General features: G+C 46.5%; 1 protein-coding gene across 2 annotated transcripts in view; it reads left to right on the top strand.

Moving 5' to 3' along the window:
* The window catches only part of SMTN (smoothelin), a 1,042,724-nt gene that overhangs the window by 894,177 nt on the left and 122,182 nt on the right, over window positions 1–26,365 (top strand). The gene's annotated exons all lie outside the window — the stretch shown is intronic.

Here is a 26,365-nt window from a genome sequence, read left to right on the forward strand (position 1 = left end):
ACGAAATATATGTACCAATTTTAACATGATTGTTTGAACTAGTGGCAGTTGACTCACAGAGATGCCCATCAATCACGTTTTGCAATACTTGGGGTTCATCACTGTTATTGTAATGACATGATCACGGAGTGATGATTTAGCGTAGTGTAATGAGTAAAAGACTGGTCCCCCTGTTTTCAAGTTATTGACTTGCTCCTTGCAAGCAAAAACACTCCTTTAACTGTTCAACGTGGGACAAACCGGTATTTGGTAAGCAGTCACATTTCAAGGATCTACACTTTTATATAGACCACATTGGTTTGGTTATTTGATTGTAACCATTGAAGCTGTAAAGTTTAAGTTCCCCAGCTTAAACTTGTGCATGCTCACATATTCGAGGGTGAAAATCGAAGCTAAAGAGCCACGGGGCTTGGGAGGGCAGTGCAATGGTCGATATGCAGGTCGTCAAGGGAAACCTCCTCTTTTTATTTTTGAGGAAAATTACCTGTAGAAAAGAGAACGAAAGTAGAGAAACTATCAACAAGGTAAGGAGCTCTGGATAGATCACAGATGTCTGTAAAATAAATATATAGAAAAAACTGTCTTGTCCATATTTTTTTTTTTTCCCGGCAATTAGAATTGTTGAGGCAGTGATTTGTGTGCAAAAGAGGTTACATATTTTCATTATCTGATGAAGACTTCTAGCTGGTAATACCTATACCTTTGAATTTCCCAGGCGTCATGCTGGATCCAGAAACTTTTGCTGAGCAATACCCCTTGTACGTGACATCCGGTGGCTTCATTCAGAGTTGGTAGCATCGGGTATGATGTTGTGGTACCTATTTAGGCGCCACCCAGGCACGCAGACGTCAGTTCTTTTATTTCCGTGCCGATCCGGGAACAACTACCTCTATGTCGCTTTTTGACAGGCATTTTCTCAACTTTTTGGCGAATTTGGAATTGTTTCCTACTTCATGTGCGAGGATATCTTCGAGGAAGACAGGATTCAAGTTGTTCGGTGCCTGCCACCCCATGATGTGGGTTACCGACCCCCCACCTTGTCTGTCTCTGGTGTCTCGAGCGCAACCATGATTGTGCTCGGACTGTCGGGCTATGGTTCCAAAGGCCTTGAAGGAGCGGGCTATGAAGCTCCTTGTGGCCTGGCAGTCAACACCGTCCAGCGAGACTCCGCGCAGGTCCCGGTCCCGATTGAAGAAGAGGAAGTTGTGGGACTGCTCCCGGAGCCCAAAGTCTTCTTCGTCCCAATCAAGGATTTCAGGGCACTTTGGGAAAAGGCACAAGAAGAAGTCCAAGCTGACTTCATCTTCGCCTCAACTGTCGTCCGTTGATAAAGGAGGTAAGGAGCACTGACTCTCTAGGCATAATTCTGCGGAGCCAGAGCCAGGGTCGACTTCGCGCCTCCCTTCCTTTCCGGGAGCCGAGTGACCCGGAATAATTTTACGAGGCCATGCGCTGCATATTTGTGTGGGTTGACCCCACTGGTGAACAGTCTGCCCCGTAAGGTCAGAAAAGGCCTATCGGATTCAATGCCATCGGCTCCGGCCACATCGCTGGGGGGGCCTCTGGGATCCGATCCGGGTCGACACCGGTCATGCCATTGCGACCTCCGGTGGCGGAACGGAAGTTAGTGCCTATGGTTCACACCGGCGACACCAGCCGCATCAATATCTCTGATGACACAGAGTCAGAATGATTTTGCTCTGTGCAGATTGAACCCAGGAGTTCTATGTTGTTGCCTGAACACTTGGGGCATGTGTTAGGCTCAGTAGAGGAATGGGAGGAGTCGATGGACCCTTTGGAGCACTCGGATGACTCTGCAGAGCAGTTGGACTGGTATGGGGGCCATTGGACTGGCCACTCCTCCAGATACTGGCATGCTCTCTTCCCCAACTGTAGCTACGGAGGAGGGGGCATTCTATGCCACAGTGGTTGAAAGGGCAGCCGAGGTTCTCAGACTAGAGCTGCCTTCTGTGCAGGTCAGGACTAATCTCCTGACTGAAGTGCTTCACCTGGGGTTCCACTTCTGACCCCCTTTTGCCCTTTAATAAAGCACTAACTTATGTCCTTCTAGGCACTTGGTCCAAGCCTAGCACAAGGGCTCCTGTGAATAGGACAATTGCACGCCACCAGCTCCAACCACCCAAAGTTCCTCAGCCAACTCCCCACCTCTGAAAGCTTGGTGGTGCAGACTTCCACATCCCAGGGCGAGTTCCCTACTGCCCCTCCGGATAGGGAATCCAAGAGCTGCATTAATTTGGTAAGAAGATGCTTTCTTCCGCCAGCCTGGCATTGCGGTCGGTGAATATTGCATGGTTATTGGGCCATTTCTCCCACTTTGTCTGGGACACGGTTGGGCAAGTGCTGCCACAAGTCCCAGAGGAAACCCTGGCTGTGTTCTCTCAAGCAGTTAAGGACAGGGGAGATGCAGCAAAATTTACCATTGATGCAACGGATTCGCTCGGCGGATGGATTTCCACAACAGTGGCCTTGAGGCGCCACACCTGGCTTAGGACAGCTGGCTGCTCAAGTGATGTCCAGGCAAATTTGATGGACATGCCTTTTGATGGAACCAGTCTTTTTGGGTAAAAGGCAGATTCGGCTCTAGTGAGGTTCAAGGACTCTCGATCCTTGGTCCTCTCTTCCACTCCTCGTGTCCAATTTACCTTTCACCCCTTTCGTAGCAATGGAAGGGGTTTCCAGCCGCATCAGTTGTAACCTAGCCAAAGTCCTGCTCAGGTTTCCCCAAGCCGTGCTGGGACGTGGATGTGATTCATTCCTGCCTAAGAATGGAAGCCAGAAGTCGTAGGCCATCCTGCCCTCGGCAGCCGCATCCTCCAAGCACTCCTAGTCTGTCTCTGCAAGCCCACACGACTCCAGTTGGCTGGAGAATCCATCATCGTCTCCGCCCACTGGAGGTCCATAACATCGGACAAGTGGATCTTGTAGATCATTCAGGAGGGCTATTCTCTGCCTTTCCTTTCTTTTCCTCCTCCCATTCTGCCAAATCCGGAATGGATGACATAGGATCATTTGAAATTGCTCCAGGAGGTAGTTACAGCTTTCTTGTGCAAGAGAGCTATAGAGAGAGTATAGAAGTAGGCAGTGGCTGTAATTCCCGCTACTTTACTGACTCTGAAGAAGAACAATGGTTTGCGGCCCATTTTAGATCTTTCGAACATCAATCTCTTCCTCAAGAAGGAGAAGTTCAAGATGCTTACTCTAGCGCAGATCTTGTCTGCCCTAGAACAAGAAGACTAGATGGTAGCCTTGGACCTGCAGGATGCGTATTTTCACATCCCCATCCTGCCTGGCCACAGGCGTTACCTGCGGTTCAAGGTAGACTGCAAGCACTTTTAGTTTACCGTGCTCCCCTGCGGCCTTACCAATGGCCCTCTGGTGTTCACCAAGGTGATGGAGGTGATCATAATTCATCTGCACAGGTTAGGAGTGTCAGTATTAAAAGCCATAAACCGTGAATAGTCCTGCACATGCATGGTGTCTGCAAAAACTCTCTTAGAAAGCATAGATTCAATAAAAATATTTTGAATGTTTTTTATCATTGTCAAAGTTTTAGAACTGCCGCTTAGTTGCTTTATTGAGCAATTTTCGAGTATTTACTTTAAAGAAAAGTTACTATTTTTTTAAAGCAAAATATGAGAAAAATAGGAACAATGTAGCCATTCTGGCTGAAGCATTAAAAGGCTAAGGAGAAAACTGTGCTGCCCCTTTAAAGCACCTCCAGTAATCCATCTTGCCCTGCAGTTGAGCCACCGCTTTTTTTCTGGATCCTGCTGACAGTATCCTGGAGTACTGAGCTCGACCTTTTCTCAGGTTTTATTTTCCTTTGGCAACCTTTCTAAACATGACGAAAATACTTTTGTCCATTTTTTCTGTTTCCTGAAAGAAAAATATTTTTATTTCACAAAACAGCTTTTTTTGTGTGAAATGCCTTAATTGTGGTAGAATAAAGACCCAAACAGACCCTCATACTATGTGTATTGTGTGCTTACTCTCCTCGTCCTGAACGCTGCAATTTCTGCAAGATGTTGTGAATACCTTTGAAGAATAAGGGGAAAGTAAGACTCCTGGGTCTTCAGGAAGAGTAATGCAGACGTGCAAAGGCACCCAGAATAGCAATCGGATGTGGCGAGGGAGTCCCCTATACCCTTGTTTCTTGAAGTGAATCCAATGAAACACTGTAGGGGGATCCAGAGAGAGATTTCGACATCAGGTGAAGAAAACAGACCTTTTCAACTATAAGATGTATGACGTAGACGGTGGTCTCAGTGACCACTTGCTCACTATCGCTGTCTGCATTGAAGACTGTCTTGATGTTGAGGAGACATTTAACATCAAGGGAATCATCTCATAACAGACCATAACACATTTCTGTTGAATGGGTCCACAAATTAAAACCAGTAGATTTCAGTGGTCTCCAGAGTTTTACTACTCATGGACTCCATCCAGGAAATTCTTGCAATGAGCTGCCTTGTCTCCTGCTTCAGAGCACACACCCGAGGACGTGGTCTTTTCAGGACTTGCATGCTATTTGCACTGATAGAGGCAGATCGCCAATTTGAGGAGGCCAACGACGGGGACCCAGAAATCTTTGTTTTTCCCCAAAGATCAGAACCTCCGTTTTTCCACCGTTTATTTTAACCAAGTTGTGTGCATCCAGTTATCTATCTTTTGCAGCCCTACCTAAAGAGATGACACCATGGATGTCTCATTGGTGGACAAGGAGAAGATTAGCTGGGTAGCATCAGCATACAAAAAGACTGACAACCCAGGCTCTTCCGTTGTTGTGGCTAGAGGGCTAACATAGATATTAAACAGCAATGGACTGAGGATCGAGCCCTGCGGTACTCCATAAGGGGAAGCATGGGATTTAGAGCTAGAAGACGGCGAAAAAACCTGAAAAGTCCAGCCAGTCAAAAAATCCTTAATCCATTCTAAAGCTGAACCGACTAAGCCCAGAGATTGAAGTACTTTTAATAGGGCAGTATGTGACACAGTGTCAAAAGCGGCACTTAAGTCAAGCAATAGGAGTGCCACCATTTTACCCCTGTCAAGATGTTGGTGCAGTGCTTCAGGTACTCCCAGGAGCATGATTTCTGTGGAGTACCCTGCTCTGAAGCCGAATTGTGACGCATGTAAAAAAAATTGAAATTCCACAAACTGCTTAAGTTGTTGATTATTATTGGCTTTTCCAAATTTTTGGAAAAAGCAGGCAGGAATGAAATCGGGCGGAAATTCGAGGGTTCAGCCGGATCAGCATAGGGTTTTTTCAGAAAATTCAATGCTTTTTAAAAAAGGTTTGTAAAAGTGCTTATCAGGTGACTGGGTTTCTTTTAGTGACTTAAGTGTATATTTGTTTTTTTACATAGTTACCTCTCTTTAATATGAATATTCTGAATTTAGTCAATGAGAGACACGCAGTGCTGCTTCCTGAGAAATACCAGCTTTAGTGTTTATTAAATATTTGTGTGTGTTTTGTGAACCTGCTGATAGCTGTTCTGTACCTGTTGTTGTGGTTGATACCTGTGAAGATTGTTTCAATATAGCAATATCAAAATGATTACGTTTTGTCAGTGCTTGTTCATTTATATTTCAGTTGCATAATTTGTTGTATTAGTGATCTTTTGAGCAACCTTTGCAATATATTTTGCTATCAATGATCAGTTTCTGTTATGTTTTTGTCCAATGCCTATAACTGTACAGTTACTGAAAGTTTAGTTACCTGTTTCTTATGTTACTTTATTACTTCGCCATGACAATCTGGGCATCCTCTAGCAAAATAAATACGATCATGTGAAGTCATTAAATGAAAACCCATTGAAGGCACTATTATCTCCTGCCAGCTAAGTTACCTACTCTTCTTCTGCAGGGAATCTTTCATAGGTGCTATTTTAAGGAAATACAAAGCAAATGCATGCAAGGTGGGTGATTAGTTGTCCCAACGCCAAAACAGGTCCTTCAGAATCGCTTGTCTCATAGCATCATCTGCCTCACTGGCCTTTGCACCAGTATCAGAGCAGCAGTGCCACAATGACCTGCTGGGGACCTTGCAAATGTAATTCAGGAGCATATCAGTATAATAGACTCTGCTGCATCTCTCACTCTGAATGAGTGGGAAGTCACTCCTCCCAGCAGTTGCCTTTCTGCCTTTTGTTATGCAAACATGATGTAGTCATAAGGCCACCTGACAATATAACCAATGCTACTGCCTATCCCTGATGGGCTTGACTAAAGCTTTTAAACCTTTAAGACACAGACTTGAGCATTTAAGTTGTGCCAAGTGAGTGCTCCCTTTATCTTCAGCATAGGTAGAACATCTTGTATGACAAAATGTCATCAGTGATGTCATTTAAGATGGCATCAGTGATGTCACTGACCATGTTATGAGTGACGTAATATGTGAGGTCATAAGCAGTGTATTGCGGGGTGAAAGTTATAGTTAACTCGGGTAACTATAATGGCTGAATTTCTCTGGTTTTGTATGAGTAAAATCGGACCCTAACTAGAACGTCCCTGTGACCTTTGGTTATTTTTGTGTTTGAATGTCTAAGGTTTTTTTAAATTCTATTTGCTAACTATAACATCCTTGTAACCTTTGTTTTTTTCAGTGAATTTCTAAGGTTTTTTTAAATGCTAATTCCTAACTAGAACGTCCCTGTAACCTTTGTTTTTTTAGTGCATTTCTAAGGTTTTTAAGTAGCAGTCACATTTGCAGAGTGGTGGAAAAAGGGGGCAGGACCTCCGACCAGCTCTTAGTAATTCTACTGCATATGGCTTACAGGAGGTATCAGGCGGGCTTCATGGCCCCCATGGTCCCTCTTGAGCCAAGGGGACTTTATCCCCCAAGTAGTAGTGCACTGGAAGGCACGTTTTCAGAGCGGTGGAGAAAGGGGGCGTGGCCTCTGACAACCGCTTAACAATAAGTGGGACATACTGGAGATAACAGGAGGGGTAGTTGTCCCCCAAAGACTTTCTAGGGGACCAACTTCCCTTCCTATTACCTCCAGTAAGTCCCATATTGCAGGATTGCTGAGATCTGATAGCAGGTCAAGCCCCCTTTATCCACCACTCTGCAAACACACTTCCTGACCCACTACTAGTAGGGGGATGAAGTCCCCTTTGCTATTGAGGGACCTTGGGGGGCCAACTACCCCTCCTGTTACCTCCAGCAAGTTCCATACAGTGGGTTTGCTGAGGGGTTTTTGGTGGTCATGCCCTCTTTCTCCTCCACTCTGCAAATCTCTTGGTGCAATACTGTTTGGGTGATGAAGTCCCTTTGGCTCTTGAGGTTCCTTGGGGGCCAACTGGCCCTCCTGTTACCTCCAGTAAGCCCCACCAGCTGGACTGCTGCTTGGGATAATGTCCATTTTAGTCCTGAAGCTCTCAGGAGGCAAGGGGACTTCATCCCTCCACCAGCAGTGTGCCGAGAGGCACGTATGCAAAGTGGTGGATAAAGGGGCGTAGCCTGCAACCATTCTTCAGCAATCCCACTGTGTGGGGCTTGCTGGAGGTAACAGGTGGGCTATTTGGCCCCTAAGGACTCTCAGCAACGAAGGAGACTTCATCCCCCAACCAACAACGCTTCTGATTGATACATCTGCCAGTGGATTCCTCACCTTGTGAATATCCCCTGCGTCAGCAACATTCGGAAATTCTTTTGTAGCTCCTCACGCCGACATTGACGACGTCACAGAAGCACGGCATCTGAATCCATAATAGGACCCCGTCGGCGGTATGACATCAGTTCCCTTTTTCCCGCCTCGTCGATGCTAACGGTTTTTCTTGGGATCCTCAGTAGCTCGTTTGGTTACTTTGTTACTGATACTTGTTTCGCGTTAAATCTGGTTTCCTGGCGATATTTCATCGAGGAAATCTGGGTTCAAGCCCTGTGGAGCATACGAAAAGTTAATGTTGATAATGGATCCGCACGAGGACTGCGTTTGGTGCCTGTCATCTGACCACGATGTCCAAGGATGCTCCAGCTGTAATAAGATGAACCTGAAGGCGCTGCGAGAGAAAGAGGCGAAGCTGCTCGTAGCGAAATTGAAGGAGAAGAGAGGTAGGAGGCGTTCGAGGTCCTGCTCAAAGTCGAGATCAGCTTCGAGGTCATCTTCGGGTCATGCATCTCGATCTAAGAAGAAGCACAAGAAGAAGCAGCATAGGTCGCGGCGTCACTCTGGAAGAGAGTCGGATCCGAAGTCGAAATCTTCAAAACATCGACATCAGAAGGACTATGTCTCTCCTTCGCCAGCTGCATCGAATCCGGAGTCGCAAGGTGAGCCTTTTCCTGTGGCTTCTCCGGAGCATTCCCCGGCTCCGGCTTCGAATTTTTCCCCGGTGCCGATGCACTCTCTATCTCGGGAGGAGGAGGCTCCACTGCCTGAAGGGTCTTCGACTCCGATGGATCCTCTTTCAGGTCCGGTTGGCCCGACTCTGATTGTACCACAACAGGAGCAGTGTCTGGGACCATACCCACCCTTTCCAAGACCCGACGCATTATTTAAATGCGATGTACCGGGTCTTTTCGAGAGCCATGTACCCCTCTGGAGCGCCATCTGGTCCCATGGGTCCAATGGCCTATAATCTGGGTGCTCCGCAGACTTATGCACAGGCACCGTTCATGCCTTTTCTGCTGGCGACGCCGTCCTGGTATTTCCCGGCTCTGAGGTCTTCGACACCGATACCATCTTCACCGGCTCCGATTCCAACTCAGCCTCATACTTTCCAGGCTGTACCTCCGGATCCAAGCACGACGCCGGCTCCGTCGGAGTCGGTTGTGGCTCCATCGACGCCAATCCCGAGGATGAGGTCTAGGCGGGAGGCTCAAAGGCTACTGGAGGAGTAAAGGTATCGAGCAGAGGAGATGGAGGAGGGAGAACTGCAGGAGTCTGAGGACTTGTTTGAAGAGCTTAAAGAGGCAAATGGCCTGGAGTTATCTCCGGAGTGGGAGCTTTCTTCGACTCCTGATGTCCCATCAAAGGATGTCACACCGTACCACATGGTCATTAAAAAGGAGGCTGAGCTCTTGGATTTGAGTTTTTTCTTACTGCAGAGTTTAAATCTAATATATTAACGGAGGTGTGGAACCAATGTTGCCATTTAATTAAGCTATTACAGAGCCCGTAATGGAGGTGTGGCGTAAGCCCTTTTCGTCTCCTGCAGTATTGAAAGCCTTTGCAAGAAGGTATAGGATTGCTCCTGGAGATCCGGAATTTTTGTCATCTCATCCGTCTCCTAAGAGTCTGGTAGTTCAGGCAGCCTGCTCCAAGAAGCCGACCGGAGCCTTCCCTCAAGTACCAAGTGATAGTGAGTCAAAGGGATTGGAACAATCAGCAAAAAAGTTTTTCTCATCGGCCAGCATGGCCTTGAAATCTACAAATGGGACATGCCTTCTGGGGCGTTATATTCATGTACTTATGGATTCCGCGAAGCAGTTGGTACCAAAGATACCTGAAGAGGACAGGCAGAACTTCAGTGAGGTTGTAGCGGATACGCAGGCTGACGCTCGCCAGGTAATTCAGAGCGGTTTGGATACGGCTGACTCCGTGGCAAGGGTCATGGGATCATCTGTTGCCACCAGGAGGGCTGCTTGTTGAAGAATTCTGAGTTTTCTCCTGATGTACATGCGACTTTGATAGATCTCCCTTTTGATGGTCCGGGTCTGTTTGGCAAGAAGGCAGACACAGCCTTGGAAAGGTTCAAGGAGAGTAAGGCGACGGCTAGGTCTGCAAACCAGAGGTTCTTCGAATAAGAGGTTCAGAGGATTTGGAAGGTCTTGCTTTCGCTCATACAAACAGCCACAGCAGCAGCAGCAGCAGAATTCCCTGCGCAAAGCCTTCAGGGGTCGAGGTTGTCAAGTCTCCTCTTTCTCCTCCTCATCCTCTTTCCACCCCCCACCTGTCACATCAAAGCAGCCCTAGATCCACCATTCTGGATCATGTTGGTCCTGTGGGGGGTCGGCTTACTCATTTTCTTCAAGATTGGGAATCGGTCACATCAGACCTTTGGGTTCTCAATCTTGTAGAGAATGGGAATGCTCTTCCCATTCGGGAATTTCCCCCAAATTACCCTCCTTGTCAAGGGTTTTGCATGGAGGACCACCTACTTCTCCTGCAGGAAGTTCTGGCATTACTGAGAAAAAGTGCGATAGAGGTGGTTCCGGAGCAGGAAAGGGGTCAGGGATGCTTGTCACGGTATTTCTTGATACCCAAGAAGGATGGCAGGCTTCGTCCAATCCTGGACCTCAGCATCAGGGACCTCTTTTTGAAACAAGAAAAGTTCAAGATGCTCACCCTTGCGCAGGTTCTTCAAGCGCTGCAGAAAGAGCACTGGATTGTGTTGCTCGACTTACAGGATGCGTATTTCCACATTCCAATCCTGAATCGCACAGGAAGTATATCCGTTTTACGGTAGGATCGCAACATTACCAGTTTGCGGTTCTTCCGTTTGGTCTTACTACTGCACCTCGAGTCTTCACCAAGGTGATGGCAGTGATGGCAGCCCAGATGGTCGGGGATGCCAGTATTCCCTTATCTGGACGAGCAGAGTTGCCAGAGAAGGTGCTCCATCATCTGCGAATTACAACTCAGTTGTTGTACAGGTTGGGTTTCTCGATAAACGTGCCCAAATCTCACCTGGTGCCCTCTCAGCCCAACCTGTTTATAGGTGCGTTACTGGATACCACTGTGTGTCGGACATTGCCTCCTCCAAAGGATTCTCGACATACAGGAAATTATTCCTTTATTTCACAATGGAGCGGTTGTTCCAGTCCGGAAGGTCCTTCGTCTGCTTGGTCTGATGGCTTTCTGTATTCTGTTGGTCAACCATGCACGTTGGCACATGAGGGCACTCCAGTGGTGTCTCCGCAGGCAGTGGTATCAGCCCAACGGAGATCTCAGGGAGTCAATCAAGATCTCCAGAGAAGCTGCAGCGGATCTGTTTTGGTGGAGCGTGGAGGGCAATCTGTCTCAAGGAAAGCCCTTCCATCTTCCTCCATCGGTGGCCACAGTGATAACGGATGCATCCACCCTAGGATGGGGTGCTCATCTGGGGGACCTGGAGATCAAGGGTCTTTCCAGAGGAAAGGTTGCTTTGAGGGCGATACGTTTGGCACTCGATCCCTTCCTCTCTTCACTTCGCGGTCAGTCGGTGCAAGTCCTGACGGACAACACTACCGTGATGTGGTATGTCAACAAGCAGGGAGGAGTGGGGTCCCATTGCCTTTGCAGAGAGGCTCTGCATCTTTGGTCCTGGGTTCAGGACCATCAGATTTGTCTCATGGCAAATCATCTGGCCGGAGTTCAGAATGTACGTGCAGACAATCTGTCGGCAGTTCTCAGCAGATCACGAGTGGAGGCTTCATCCAGGGGTAGTTCGTCACATCTTTCGGACGTGGGGAACCCCACAGGTGGACCTGTTCGCCACTCAGGAGAATGCTCACTGCCTGTGATTCTGCAGTCTCCAGTTTCCGATGCAGGGACCTTTGGGGCATGCGTTTCAGTTGTGTTGGGACTCACAACTCCTTTACGCATTTCCTCCCATACCCTTGATTCCTTGGGTTCTGAGGAAGATTCGCCAAGACCGGGCCCAAGTCATATTGATGGCTATGGATTGGCCAAGAAGGGTGTGGTACACGGATCTTCTCCACCTCTCTTCGTGCCCTCCGCTCCGTCTCCCTCTCAGGCAGACCTCCTCTCGCAGTCGCAGGGGCAGATTCTACACCCCCACCTCCAGAGCTTACACCTTAATGCCTGGAGATTGAACGGGGCAACCTGAATTCTTTTTCTCTCCCTCCTGACGTGGATGTTATTTTATCAGCCAGGCGGCACTCCACCAAGTCTATCTATTCTAATAGGTGGTCCAAGTTTATCTCATGGAGTGGAGAGAAGTCCATTGACCCCTTGAGGGCTCGCTTGTTTGACATTCTTCAGTTTGCACTCTCTTTAGCTCAGCAAGGATTTGCTGTAGCGACAGTGAAAGGTTATCTTTCGGCTTTGTCAGCATTCCTTTGCCTGCCGGACCAGCCATCTTTATTCAAATCACATATTGTTTTACGGTTCTTAAAGGGTCTTACTAATAGATTTTCTCCCACTCCTTTTATTTTGCCTCAATGGGACTTGAATCTTGTCCTTAATTTCTTAATGGGTTCACCCTTCGAGCCCTTGCACAGGTGTCCCTTGAGGTTTTTATCATTTAAAACGGTCTTTCTGATTATTACTACCTCGGCAAGGAGGGTAAGTGAGCTTCAAGCTCTAAGTTCAAAACCCCCGTTCTTGACTATTCATGCTGAAGGAATGGTACTCAGGACCAGGGCTGCTTTTCTGCCTAAGGTGGTAACTCCCTTCCATCTGGAGCAGTCCATTATCCTCCCTACCTTCTGTCCTCCCCCTCACCTTTCCAAGGAGGAGGAAAGACTTCACCGTCTGGACCCTAAGAGAGCGGTGAGCTTCTACCTTGACAGAACCAGGGAGTTCCGAATTGATGACCAACTCTTTGTGGGTTTCGTTGGCTGCAGGAAAGGCAGAGCTGTGCACAAGCGCAGGCTGTATAGAGGGATTGTCTTGTGTATCAAGATATGCTACTCCCTGGCCGGCAAGGAACCTCCAGAAGGTTTGAGAGCTCATTCTACTAGGGCAAAGTCATCTATATCTGCCTTGTCTAGGGGTGTTCCTGTCGAGGACATTTGTAGAGCGGTAACTTGGACCTCCCTCCACACTTTTGCAAAGCATTACTGCTTGTACTCCGAGGTGAGGAGGGACGGACAATTTGCACGTTCTGTTCTCCAAGACTTTCTGGTATAGAAGGGTGGACACCCTCCTCCGGGAGTGGGACTGCTGTGGGACTCTATTCACAAGGGGAGGAATCCACTGGCAGATGTACCCATCAGAAGAACAAGTTACTTACCTTCGATAACGCTTTTTCTGGTGGATACAGTATCTGCCTGTGGATTCCTCACTGACCCACCCTCCTCCCCGTTGTCCACTCTTGTATACCTAGAATAGTTGCTATTGCTTTTGTGCATGTTTTTTTTAAAGGCAATGTCTTGTTTCTTTTTGCTCTACTGCATTGTCTTCACACTGTGTGTGTTACCTTGATTGTTTTATACTGTGAACACTGTGTGTGTATATATACTGTTGGTCCGTCCGTGTGCCTCGAGGGCACGGAAAAAAGGGCGAAGCTGATGTCATCACTCTGACGGGGTCCTATTATGGATTCAGTGATGTTAGCGGAGCCGCGCGCAATGCTGTGCTTCTGTGACGTCGTCCACGTCAGCGTGAGGAGCTACGAAAGAATTTCCGAATGTTGCTGACGCAGGAGATATTCACAAGGTGAGGAATCCACAGGCAGATACTGTATCCACCAGAAAAAGCGTTACCGAAGGTAAGTAACTTGTTCATCAGGAGGCGTGTTTGCACAGTAGTGGAAAATAAAAATAGTTAAAAAGTTGAAAATAAATCCCACCTGAACAACTTATATTTATTGTGTAGTAAGAATTACAGTTATGTAAGGGTATAATAACTATTAAATTAATGTAATTTGATTATTGACATTTTATAATAAAATATTTGTTTTATTTATATATAATCTTTAACATTACAATATATTTATTTATATTGTTAAAAAGTTATTTTGATATAGCATTAGTTTCTATGAGCTTTTATTTTAAGACCCTGCCTCCAGTATTTTATGTGAGATGGTGCTGCAATACCAGAGGCTGCACAAGTGGGCTGGATTTACTCCATCTCGGAGCGGAAGTAGAGTTTACCACTGACGTCTTACTGGGCACTTGGTCGGGGCCAGCCACAGGGGCCCCTGTGGATAAGAACCTCGCCAGGCATCATCGCCAGGCATCATCGCCAGGCGTCATCGCCTGGCGCCGGGTGACCCTGCCTTTCTGACCACTCATCCTACACCCAAGAGCTTGGTCATCCAAGCTTCGACGTCCCAGAGTGCCTTTCCCACGGTTCTGCCGGATAAGGACCCTAAGAAGCTGGAGCAGTTCGACGAGCGGTTGTTCTCTTCGGCCAGCTTAGTGCTGCGGTCGGTGAACACAGCATGCCTATTGGGCTGCTATTCCCTTGCGGTGTGGGATACAGTTGCACAGGTGTTGCCTCAGTGTCCTGAAGAGATCCAAGCTGTGCTGTCCCAAGCTGTTGCCGAGGGTAAAGATGCAGCTAAGTTCGCCATTCAGTGTGGTTTGGACACCGCAGACTCACTAGGGCGGGCAATTTCTACTACTGTGGCGCTTCGTCGCCATGCCTGGTTGAGATCCACCGGGTTCTCGCCAGATATCCAAAGCTCACTCATGGACATGCCCTTTGATGGTACTTGCCTGTTTGGCGATAAAGCTGAGAGTGCGCTGGAGCGTTTTAAGAACTCTTGGGCTACGGCCAAGTCCTTGGGTCTATCCACCACACGCCCGGCCACGTCTACCTTTCATTCCTTTTGTGGCCACGAATGGGGCGCCCCTGTCCGCTCGTTTAGTCAGAAGCCTGCGCAGAACCAAACTCAGCGCGGCCGTGGAGGCCGCCGTGGCAGCACAGGGGCCAGCGTGCGGGTCAGTCCAGCTCCTCTCCCGCAGCATCCGCCTCAAAGCCTTCCTAGTCTGAGGTTTGGGGTGGACCCCATGCCAGTGGGTGGCAGGATTCGACATCACCTTCCTCCCTGGCGTTCTGTCACTTCCGACAAGTGGGTGCTGCAACTCGTCCGGAGGGGTTACTCCCTTCCCTTCGAGTCTACCCCCCAGCCATGCCATCTCAGTTCCACCGCATGTCGGAGGATCACTTTGCGCTTCTGCAACAGGAAGTTATGGCCCTCTTGGCCAAGGGCGCCATTGAGCGTGTTCCTGGGCCAGAAGTAGGACACGGTTGTTACTCCCACTACTTTCTGGTCCCCAAGAAGGAAAAAGGGGGCTTGTGCCGCATCTTGGACATCAGGAACGTCAATCGCTTCCTCAGGAAGGAGAAGTTCAAGATGTTGACTCTGGCTCAGGTCTTGGCTGCCCTCGACCCTGGAGACTAGATGGTAGCGTTGGAATTGCAGGACACATATTTCACGTCCCCGTCCTGCCGGCCCACCGGCGTTACCTGCGGTTCACGGTAGGCCAGGAGCCTTTTAAGCTTGCCGTGCTCCCTTTCGACCTTACCAGCGCCCCTCGGGTGTTCACGAAAGCGATGGTGGTGGTCGCAGGTCAGGGGTGTCAGTTTTCCCCTACCTCGATGACTGGTTGTTACAGGCGGGCTCGCCCCAGGCAGTTGTCACCCACCTTCAGACTACGGCCGACCTCCTGCAATTGCTGGGGTTCTCCATCAACGTGCCAGAGTTGCACCTGAGTCCCTCTAAGAAGCTCCCTTTGATCGGTGCGGTTCTGGAATCAAAGCGGTTTCAGGTTTATCCTCCCGAACAGCATATCCGGATATTCAGGGTATGATTCTGATCTTTCAGCCTCTATCCCGGGTTTCAGTCAGGATGACCCTCCGGCTCCTGGACCGGATGGTCTCCTGCATCCTGCTAGTGCAACTTGCCAGATAGCATATGCGCGCTCTGCAGTGGGACCTGAAGCTCCAGTGGGCACAGCATCAGGGCAACCTGTCCGACTACATCCAGATCTCGGAGGGCACTACACGACAATTGCATTGGTGGCTCACAAATCGCGATTGCGTCCCTCCTGGAATAGGGAGGCCACTTGGGAAAGGCAGAGATCAGAGGCCTCTGGTCTCCGGCGGAATCCCGGCTCCATATCAACCTTTTGGAGCTTCGGTCGATCCAACTTGCACTGAAAGCATCCCTCCCTCTGTCCGGGGAAGTGTGGTGCAGGTGTTTACATACAACACCACCGCCATGTGGTATTGCAACAAACAGGGTGGGGTGGGGTCATGGACCCTGTGTCAGAGGCTCTGCGCCTCTGGTCATGGCTGGAACATCAAGGCTTCACCTTGGTGGTTCAACGCCTGGCAGGTTCTTTGAACGCCAGGGAGGACGAACTCAGCCGCCTGTGCTTGATCACGAATGGCGTCTGAACTCGGAAGTGGCGCAGGGTCGCTTTCTGCAGTGGGGAGAGCCTTGGCTAGATCTATTCGCCATCGAAGACAACGCGCAATGTCATCAGTTCTGCGCGTTGGAATTTCCAAGGCGGCGCTCGCTCTGCGACGCTTTTCGTCGCGAGTGGAGTAGAGGACTGTTGTACCCCTTTCCGCCTATACCACTTCTTCCCAGAGTGTTGAAGAAGATTCGGTTCAACTGGGCTAAAGTCATCCTTGTGGCTCCGGATTGGGCATGAATCCCAATCCCAAGCTACTCAACATAGCGATTGATGCCCCGATCTGACTGCCTCTTCGGGAGGATCTTCTGTCGCAGCAGCAGGGGGCGGTTCTCCACCCGAACCTGTCCAGCCTCCACCTCCATGCGTGGAGATTGAGCGGCGACGGTTGACAGCCTTCGATCTTCCTCCCGAAGTCTGTGATGTCGTTCTGGCAGCCAGGTGTCCCTCCACTAAAATGGTATAAGCCTGCAGGTGGAACAAGTTTGTGGCATGGTGCACAGCGAAGGCTGTGGATCCCCTTTCTGCCCCTCTTTCTGAGGTTCTTCTGTTCCTTCTTTCTATGGCCTAGCAGAGCTCTGCTCTGGGCACTATCAAAGGTTATCTTTCGGCCATCTCCGGCTTTAGTATTGCTGGGGTAACTAGTCTAAGGTAAGGAATCTATCACTAACGTGTCTCTTTCAGATGCACAAGTTACTTGTGTAATGGTAAATCTGTAATAGACATTAGTTAGTGATAGATTCCTTACCGCCCCACCCATCCTCCCAGTTCTGCAAACTGATTTCTCGGGTTAAGGTCATCCCTTTCAGGGCCCTAGTTTCATGGCGCCAGTGGCCAGTTTCTTGCATGGCTCTGCGTTCCTGGTGCCGAAAGTTGTGTACAGAACTAACATCAGTGCGCATGGGTGGCGCCTAAGTAGTCTCCGTGACGTCATCTCGTCCCTAACAATGCCAGCGACGGAACCGGAGCCGTACAACGTCACCTACCGACGCGCAGGGGTACTGCTGACGAAAAAACTTTCCGGATCTAGTCTGACGCCTGGGAATATTCTATTAAGGAATCTATCACTAACAAATGTCTCTTACAGATATATTGTTACACAAGTAGTAGCTTGTGCAACTCATGTTATTATCCTCTATACCGAGCACCCAATCAAGCTTCCCCCAGACAAGCCACCTTCCACACACAATCCAGAGGAAGCAGACGTCGCCACATCTGAACTAATATCTGAACATCCAGTACCAAAGGACCAAGTAGTTAACAAGTTCGTGAAAAAGAGGAGAATGGAATACACAACTTGAGCAAAAGGCTTACCAGGGTCATTATTTAGAGAAGATCCTCAGTTCTGGGCCTCAGCTCTCGCCCTGTTGTATACTGAGTGTAGACTATACGAAGAAGGATGTCTAGGACTCATGTAGGGCCTCCCTACTGCAGCCTATTTTTAAGAAGGGTGACAACACTATCCCAGAAATTACTGGCTAATTGCACTGCTGGATATTGAAGGGAAAGCCAATGCTAGAATACTACTTCAAGAGCTAGCTAAATGGGCATCCGTTGAGAGCCTGCTGCTCTTTTACAAGACAGGATTACGAGCGGGAGGATCGACTGTGGACACCATAGCGGCCATCTCTTATATTGCCCTTAAAGCCATTACAGATAGCACTCTGCCTGTCTTTGCCTGCTTTATTGACTACTCCATGGCCTTTGACAGAGCAGTCTGGAACATACTCTGGCACAAACTAGAGAGGTGGATTATCTGTCGCAAACTACTGAGAGCCAATATGTCCCTCTACACCAGGTCATGGGCAAGGGTCAAACTTTCTGGAGATATAGCAACAGCAAAAATCAGTACCAACTGAGGGTTTAAACAATTCAGTGTGTTTGTCCCAATCTAATTCAACTTATACACAGCTGACCTGGGCCCAGTATTATCCGACACAAACCTAGTCATCCCGAGAATCAGAGATAGGACAATTCACCTAATGCAATAGGCAGACTACTTTGTGCTTTTAGATCACAGCAAGGTTGGCCTCCAGAAGGTCCTGGATGCACTGAACACATATAACATAATGAATGAACTTACTGCTAGAGCAAGCAAAACCAAAATGTAGATTTTTAGTCATTATCAGAAAAGAGGGTCATGAAGTGGTTGCTGGGGTCACATAGGCTTGACTGTATTCAAAGCTACATCTATCTTGGGGCTTGACTTTGTGAAACAGGAAAACCGACCCTACACTTACAAAAAATGAAGATTAAAGGGAAAATGGTCATACACTCACTCCGCAAATTAAGCGACACCCTAACGACTATGGCCAATGGGAGGGGGATCAGGGCAAAACTCCTGCCCTCGGTCCACTATCCACAGCAAGCTTTTCCAGGTATGCTGGCAGTGGACCTCAACAAGCTCCAATTCACGGGGTATGAAAGAGTGTTCCAACTGCCTTCCTACACAAGAAACACTTAAATCGGACTCAAATTTCGCCTTGCGTGCATAGCCATTTTGTCAAAATACTTCTAGCAACCAACCGCCGCAGAATACTATGAAGGAGGTCCTATGAACAATCTTCACAAATAAGTAAAACCCCTGGTCCACTCATCTTGGAGTTTTGGAGCAGACGCTGCTGCTCACAGTGGAGAATTGGGCTTAAACCATCACCAATTAAACAGCCACCAACCTGCGATAAAAGAGCAATTGCTTCCTTCTCACATGAAATAGACATCAAAGCTCTACAAGAAAGAAACTCACATGACCCCTAAGGACACCCCAAATAAATCAGTCATGCAAACCACATCTTCACCAGGCACTGGGGAAAAGTGGTCTGAATCAAATACTATGCATAAGACTGGTGCCACTCCCATTAGGAAAACTGAACACGAGCTGGAAAATTATTACAACATTACATTACACACTGCAGACTGTGTGAATATAGAAGGGAGTTGCTGGGCCACATATTATTTTGCTGCCCGGCACTGCACCTCGCCCATTGCACCCTCTCGAGAAATTTATTTTTACATCATGGCACTTGATTGGTTAAAGAGGCTCAACATCTCTTATTCACCCTTGAAATTGTGGCTGAGATTAACCAATTTTAAAAATGGATACACCAAACATGACTACTGTTAAAGGGCAAGTTGCCTGAAAACACAGTTCAACCCCTAGTCCCTGCCCTGCTCTTTAGCAAGGAGCAGCCTATTGCCCAGTAAACTCGTCTCCAGTCTGTAATATCAGTAACATCTTCTTTTAGAGAAGCGTGCAGTGCACCAAAACACCTTGTTTGAATACACAGAACATTTCTATTTTTTTATGCCTGAACAAATCATTTTTAAATTATTATGCTGCTTATGTGCTTTATCTTGTGATTTAGGACAGATTTGTAACAGTTTTAAGTAATTACACAATAAAGCAATTCATTCAAAGCCTCTGGAAGGCAACCGCCCAGAATACACCCCAGAGACTAACCAGAGTATGTTTCAGAGGCTGCTTAACCTGCATTGCGGTTTAAATTGTGTTTGGAACGTGTATGTAGCACTCTTTTTTGACTAGGAACAGTGATTTATGTATGCAAAAAGCAGTATTTTTAGTCGCTTTAGATTTGGGCCATACGTGCAAGATTAAACAGGATCTACAAAGTGGGAATTGAGCATGTCTGTATCCAAGGAGTTTCTGACATTAGGGTCACATGCTCCTTACAATGGATCTATGACAGAATTTCGACAGACAGAATTTCGACCTACACAAATATCGGCGTAATTATATCGATAGCAAAAATATCGACGCCCTATGTACAACATGGTAAGTACCAAAATATCGAAAAATGAATATCGATGTAAAAAATATCGTTGTTAAATATATCGATTTTTTTTAAATTTAAAATAACATAAAAAAACTGTAAATAATACATAATAATTACTTAAACATATTTAAATATATGTAATAATTGTTTAAAAAAATAATAATACATATTTAATAAAAAAAAATAATAATAAATAATATATAATATATAATTACTTAACAATAATTACTATTCCCACTCCAGTGGGTGCAACAGTAGGGAAAACTGACCCTGAACACTAAAAATACCCCTTTACCCAAAAACCTAAAACTGACCCTGAACCCTAAAAATACCCCTTTACCCATAAACTGAAAACTGACCCTGAACCCTAAAAATACCCCTTTACCAAAGAACTGAAAACTGACCCTGAACCCAAAAAATACCCATTTACCCAAAAACTGAAAACTGACCCTGAACCCTAAAAATACCCCTTTACCCAAAAACTGAAAACTGACCCTGAACCCTAAAAATACCCCTTTACCAAAGAACTGAAAACTGACCCTGAACTCAAAAAATACCCCTTTACCCAAAAACTGAAAACTGACCCTGAACCCTAAAAATACCCCTTTACCCATAAACTGAAAACTGACCCTGAACCCTAAAAATACCCCTTTAGCAAAGAACTGAAAACTGACCCTGAACCCTAAAAATACCCCTTTACCCAAAAACTGAAAACTGACCCTGAACCCTAAAAATACCCCTTTACCAAAGAACTGAAAACTGACCCTGAACTCAAAAAATACCCCTTTACCCAAAAACTGAAAACTGACCCTGAACCCTAAAAATACCCCTTTACCCATAAACTGAAAACTGACCCTGAACCCTAAAAATACCCCTTTAGCAAAGAACTGAAAACTGACCCTGAACCCTAAAAATACCCCTTTACCAAAGAACTGAAAACTGACCCTGAACTCAAAAAATACCCCTTTACCCAAAAACTGAAAACTGGCCCTGAACCCTAAAAATACCCCTTTACCCAAAAACTGAAAACTGACCCTGAACCCTAAAAATACCCCTTTACCCAAAATTAATTAATATTACAAATAAATTACTTCCCACCCTATTCCCCTATAAACCCACAACCCGCTCCAGTAGTAAAACATATAATTTAGTTAAAAATACACATAAATTATCAATTAATTAATCAATTAATCAATTAAAATAAATCATTGCCAATTAATATTTAATTGCAAAATAAATTAATCATTGAAAAATAATTATTTAATTACAAATAAATTACTTCCCACCCTATTCCCCTATAAACCCACAACCCGCTGTGGTAGTAAAACATAATTTAGTTAAAAATATACATTAATTAATCAATTAATCAATTAAAATAAATAATTGCCAATTAATATTTAATTGCAAAATAAATTAATCATTGAAAAATAATTATTTAATTACAAATACATTACTTCCCACCCTATTCCCCTATAAACCCACAACCCGCTGTGGTAGTAAAACATATTATTTACTCTTATATATTTTTAAATTATAAAAACATATTAAACACATATTATAACAATTAATTTAAATACTTAACTTATATTTCTAACACATATTAGTAAATCAAAATTACTTACATCGATATATATGCTATCGATATTAGTAATTTCGATATATATGCTATCGATATTAGTAATTTTGATATTACTTACCTTAGGGTCGATATTCTGGCCATCGATATTCTGGACATCGATATTCTGTCCCATCGATATTAGCAACTCGATATTAGTGTAGGTCGAAATTAAAAACTCGATATTTTGACTGTTTACCCCTTACAATACCTTCTTAGTGGCTACTACATGTGTGCCCTGACTGACTCTTAGGACCAGGGGTTCTATTGGACTTAGGTTTTTAGGGTTTGAGTTCTGATTTGTTGATAGTGCTGGGGATCGAATTGGTTCCTATGGCTAGGGTTTTTATCAAACTTAAGGTTTGAGTTCTGATTGGCTGATAGGGCTAGGGTTCTGTTTAGTTTCCACAGCAATGGTTTTATTTGGGCTAGGGCTTAGAGATTTGGTTTTGATTGGCAAATTGGGCTAGGGCTGTAATTGGTGTAGAGGGTCAGGTTTCCCATTGGGACTAGGGCTTAGGGCAAGGGTTCTGATTGAGTAGGGTTAGACCTAGGGTTCCTGTTGACCGAAGGTCACCTAAGCCAGGGTTATTTAACCCTAGGTCTCAGGGTGTTGATGTTAAAGGCGGAAATGACAAGGGTAGTTGCCTGTTTGGGCCTGGTTGGACCTAGGGCAAGTGATGGTTCCCTATTTTCTATTCAGCAGCCTCCACCTTAACCCATCCACATCAACAAATATATTGACACACTCTCAGTAAATGCACGCTACTCGCTTACAGCAAACAAACTCTATCCACATTTCAATGGCTCAACAACCACTACAAAACCCCACAAGTCACATCTATGCACCCTCCTACCCCAACTGCCACACAATGGCACCTTCATTCTCACACAAAACACCACTCTATCCTATACCACTATCAAATCCACACATCACCAACACAACATAAACCCAAATTATACATAAACTTAATCCCTTCAAACACGAAGTTACTGTTCATACAAACACAATCTCTACCGCCTGCATACTCCTAACAGACTCCTTGTTATCACCACTAACTCAACCCTCTCTCCGATGATCCACCATCAATACCATCCTTCTCTTTCTTCCAAAAACCAAACAATCCTCACACTCCACTCTTACACACATATTACCTCTTCCTGCTACTCAATCATACACACTCATAATCCCTATCTATTAGAGACATCTAGCTGTAGATTCCTTACTATAGAATCCTCCCCCAGACATGAGACTGGATCCGGAAAGGTTTCCATAGCACGTCTGCACAGTGGAAGGGGGCGCCACGCGACTACGTATCAATGTCATCCACACGAGGTGATGTCGCGGAGTCCATATAACACCCTTGCCGACATCAGTTCCTTTTTTTCCGTGCTTTCAACACAGATCTGGAGTGGTAAGAGGGCAGTTTTTTGGACCATCTCAACATTTTGTTGAGGAACCCATGTGCTTTTTTGATATGTCTTCAAGATCTAAGTCCTGTGGATCTTATAGCAGACAGATGTTGGCTACATAACCTCATACCGTCTGTTTGTGGTGCCTTGTAGAACACCATGACTCGGAGGAGTGTGGTTCCTGTCGACGTCTTCAGCTGAAGGCGTTGGTGGAGCGTCATTTAAAACTTCTGGCGGTGCGACTATCGGAAGTGCCACGGCGTAGTCGATCCTCTTCAAAGTCTAGAAACCGAACGAGGGGCTGTTTGCGTGAGAGGCTATCTCAGTTGGCGTTGAAGGAGGCTTAGAAGGCTAAACGGTCAAAACGTAAGTGCTTCCCCGACACCGCCTCACTGACTTCGGTTGTGGAGCATTTACGGAAAGCTTCCCCCGAGTAGCCTTAATTTCCCTGGAGCTGGGACATCTCTAGACCCAATGTGGGAGTGTTACAGTTCCCTGCATAAAGCTTTTGGGATCCCCGCTGGTGTGCCTTCAGCCCTAAGGAGGGGAGAGGTGGCCTGACAGCATCCTCGCTGGCAGGTTCGCCCTCGGTGACAGTTGGATCCTTGGAATCCGTCTGATTCGATCTGGTGCCAGTGCACAGCCCTTCTGGGCTCCCACCTTTGGTGTCTGGGACGGGCAAGCCTCTAACGGAGGCGTTGATGAACGCAGAGCCCATTACTCTTCTCAACATCGATACAACCCTGCACCAGTACCGGACGGCGTCAGATGTGTAGCTGTTTGCTTTAGGCAACTCTCCATCTGCCCTTAGACATTCTGTGAATGTTTTCTCTACAGAACCTCACATTTTTGTATATGAAAGGAAGAGTGTAGGGTGTCATGACCCTTTGGGCAGCCCTGCCCATCCTCATTTGGAGGAAAATTGGCTGTCTGAATTGGGAGAGGCTAGTGGGCTTGAGTATTCCCCAGTTTCAGATTTACTTTCTCCGTCTGGTATGGGAACAAAAGCAAGTTCCTCTTACGTGGACATATTGAGTAGAGCAGCTGTGGTCTTAGGTTGCCAGTTTCCCTCTGTGGAATTAACCACAGATCCTTCAGATGGGAGTGGAGCCTTTACCTCCTTGTAATAAGACTCTGTAGGACCTTTTCTTAGGTGTGTGGACGAAACCTGTTACAGGAGCTCTAGTTGACCGGGCAGTGGCCCATAGGCACTGACCTGCCCCTGGAGGCCCAGTTTGTGTCTGGAGTCATTTCAGATCGAGGACTGATGGTTCAGGCTGCTAGGGCTTTGCCGGACCCTAGTGTCATTCCTTTGGTTCTACTAAGTAAAGAGTCCAGATGGCTGGAATACTGTGGGAAGAATATATTCTCTCCTGTTAGTTCAGCCTTGAGGACTCTGAACACAGCATGTATTTTGGGAAGATTCTCTCATGCTTTATGGGACTCTGTGGTGCATCTGCTGCCTTCTCTTCAAGAAGAAGCCGGGGTGGACTCCTGCAAGTGATGCAAGATGGCTGGGAAGTTGCTAAATTCACCATGAAATGGGGTATGAAACCACTGATTTGGTGGGTGCTCTGTTGTGCAGTGCTGTGTTTCTACTTACTGCAAGGGTTTATAGTTGTTTAGATAACCTGGTGATTCTTTACACGTTTTGTCATGGATATTATGTGGGCAGTTATTCTAAAGTACTCATTTCCAGTAGAGTGTTATTCTTTTAAGTTATTACCTACAAGCCTAAGATAGGTTTTCTTTATTTCGAATTACTTGTAGAAGTGGTGACTTCCTACTTTGGGTCTGTCGATGACTGCTTTTCATGTGTTTCTTTCTTTCTTGTTCCTTAATGGGTAGAGGCCTGATACACAGGTCACACAGATTTTTCTATATTCTGAAAAAGAGCTTATGCTCAAGAGTTGATAACCATTATGGTTTGTGCCATTACTCCAGTATTGGAAATTTCATAGATTCACATGCCTGAATTATTCCCTGTCGTCGAAACGGGAGTCTCTGGTACATAAAAAAGCAATGCTTAGCAGTATAGCAAACTGAAAAGAGGCCTAGGCCCATTTCCCTTTTGCTACCCATAGCCTTTGCTATGTAAAAAAGGCCCAAACTTTTACCTGAACCAATCAGCTCTCCTCACCCTCTAGAACACTCCTGAGAGAACCTCTTGCCCCTCAGATTTTCTACAGCACGTTGTGCTAGGGAGTCTCCTTTGAGCTCTGCTCAAAATCTTCATTATCTACCCACTTTGACTGGGATTTGAGGTTATCTTTTTCCAGATTGACTTATTGGAAGCTTCTCTCTTTCTTTTACCATGGCAGACTAGGAGAAGAAAAGTTTATTTAGAGCTTGTGCCACCTGCTCAAAGAAAAGGCTTTATACAGATGATCCCCATGAAGACTGTATATATTGCCTTTACCCAGATCATCAAGCGAAGGATTGTAAGGTTTGTCGCACTTTCTCCAATAAGACCTTGAGGGATTGTGAAGGAAGACTTCTACTCTGGCTCCAGAAGGTGAAGGCCAGGAAGGAGATCCTCTCAAGTGACAGTGAGGAGGAGTCTGCCTCATCCAGGAGATCTCAAAAAAGGAGCAGATCTCCGCAGGCTTATACCTCAGGTGAGAGACCTGAGAAGACCCCTAAAAAGACCACACCAGGGTCTTCGGGCCGCAGTCCCTCAAAATCTCCTTCAGGTAAAGCTAATGAGAAGAAGGGTCATACTTCAGAGGAGAAACAGGTAAAGAAAACTACCTCAGAGCCTTCAAAATCTTCTCCAGGGTCAAAATTATAATCAAGAAATCATGTTCTACACCTTCTGAGGTAAAAATATCTCCGTTGACGAGGAGAACATCGTCGACGACGACAGCATCGTCGTCGACGAAACCTGAGGTAAAGGCTGAGTTTAAAGCTGTATCGCCGTCAGCTCTTACACCGTCGACAACGATATCGACCAAGAGTCCTTCGTCGACGAAGGCATTGACGACCATGACTACGCTCACGTCGTCGACTGGATCGTCGACGACGGCATCGACCATGGGACCGTCGACGACAACGTCTACTGTAGCCTTGACAGTTATGATTCCGTCGACGGCGCGGACGACTATCTCGTCGATGGGCTCGTTGAACAAGGAAAAAACCCTGGAGAAGTGTTTTTTGGCCTGGAAAAGAACTATAACACCAGAAGTTGTGTCTCCAAGTCAGGTGTCGCCATTGGTTCCTTCTCACCTTCTGGAGGAGGAAGATTCGGAGGAAGAAGATGATGGTGGCCCTTTTGGATATGCTAGTAGCCATCTCAACTGAGGGTGAACTACCAAGAGGAGGACTCAAAAGATGAGTATGAGGATTTTCAGAATCATTCCAAACAGCACCACCAGCAGGAACAACGCGAAGAGATGACACGTGTGCCATCTTCTTTATTGAGGGATCTTCAATCCATGCTGGAGGATTATAGAAGAAGATATCCTACACCTCAAGCCTCCAAGGAAA

This window comes from Lissotriton vulgaris, chromosome 11 (assembly GCF_964263255.1).
Source record: "Lissotriton vulgaris chromosome 11, aLisVul1.2, whole genome shotgun sequence".
Classification (NCBI taxonomy): Eukaryota; Metazoa; Chordata; class Amphibia; order Caudata; family Salamandridae; genus Lissotriton; species Lissotriton vulgaris.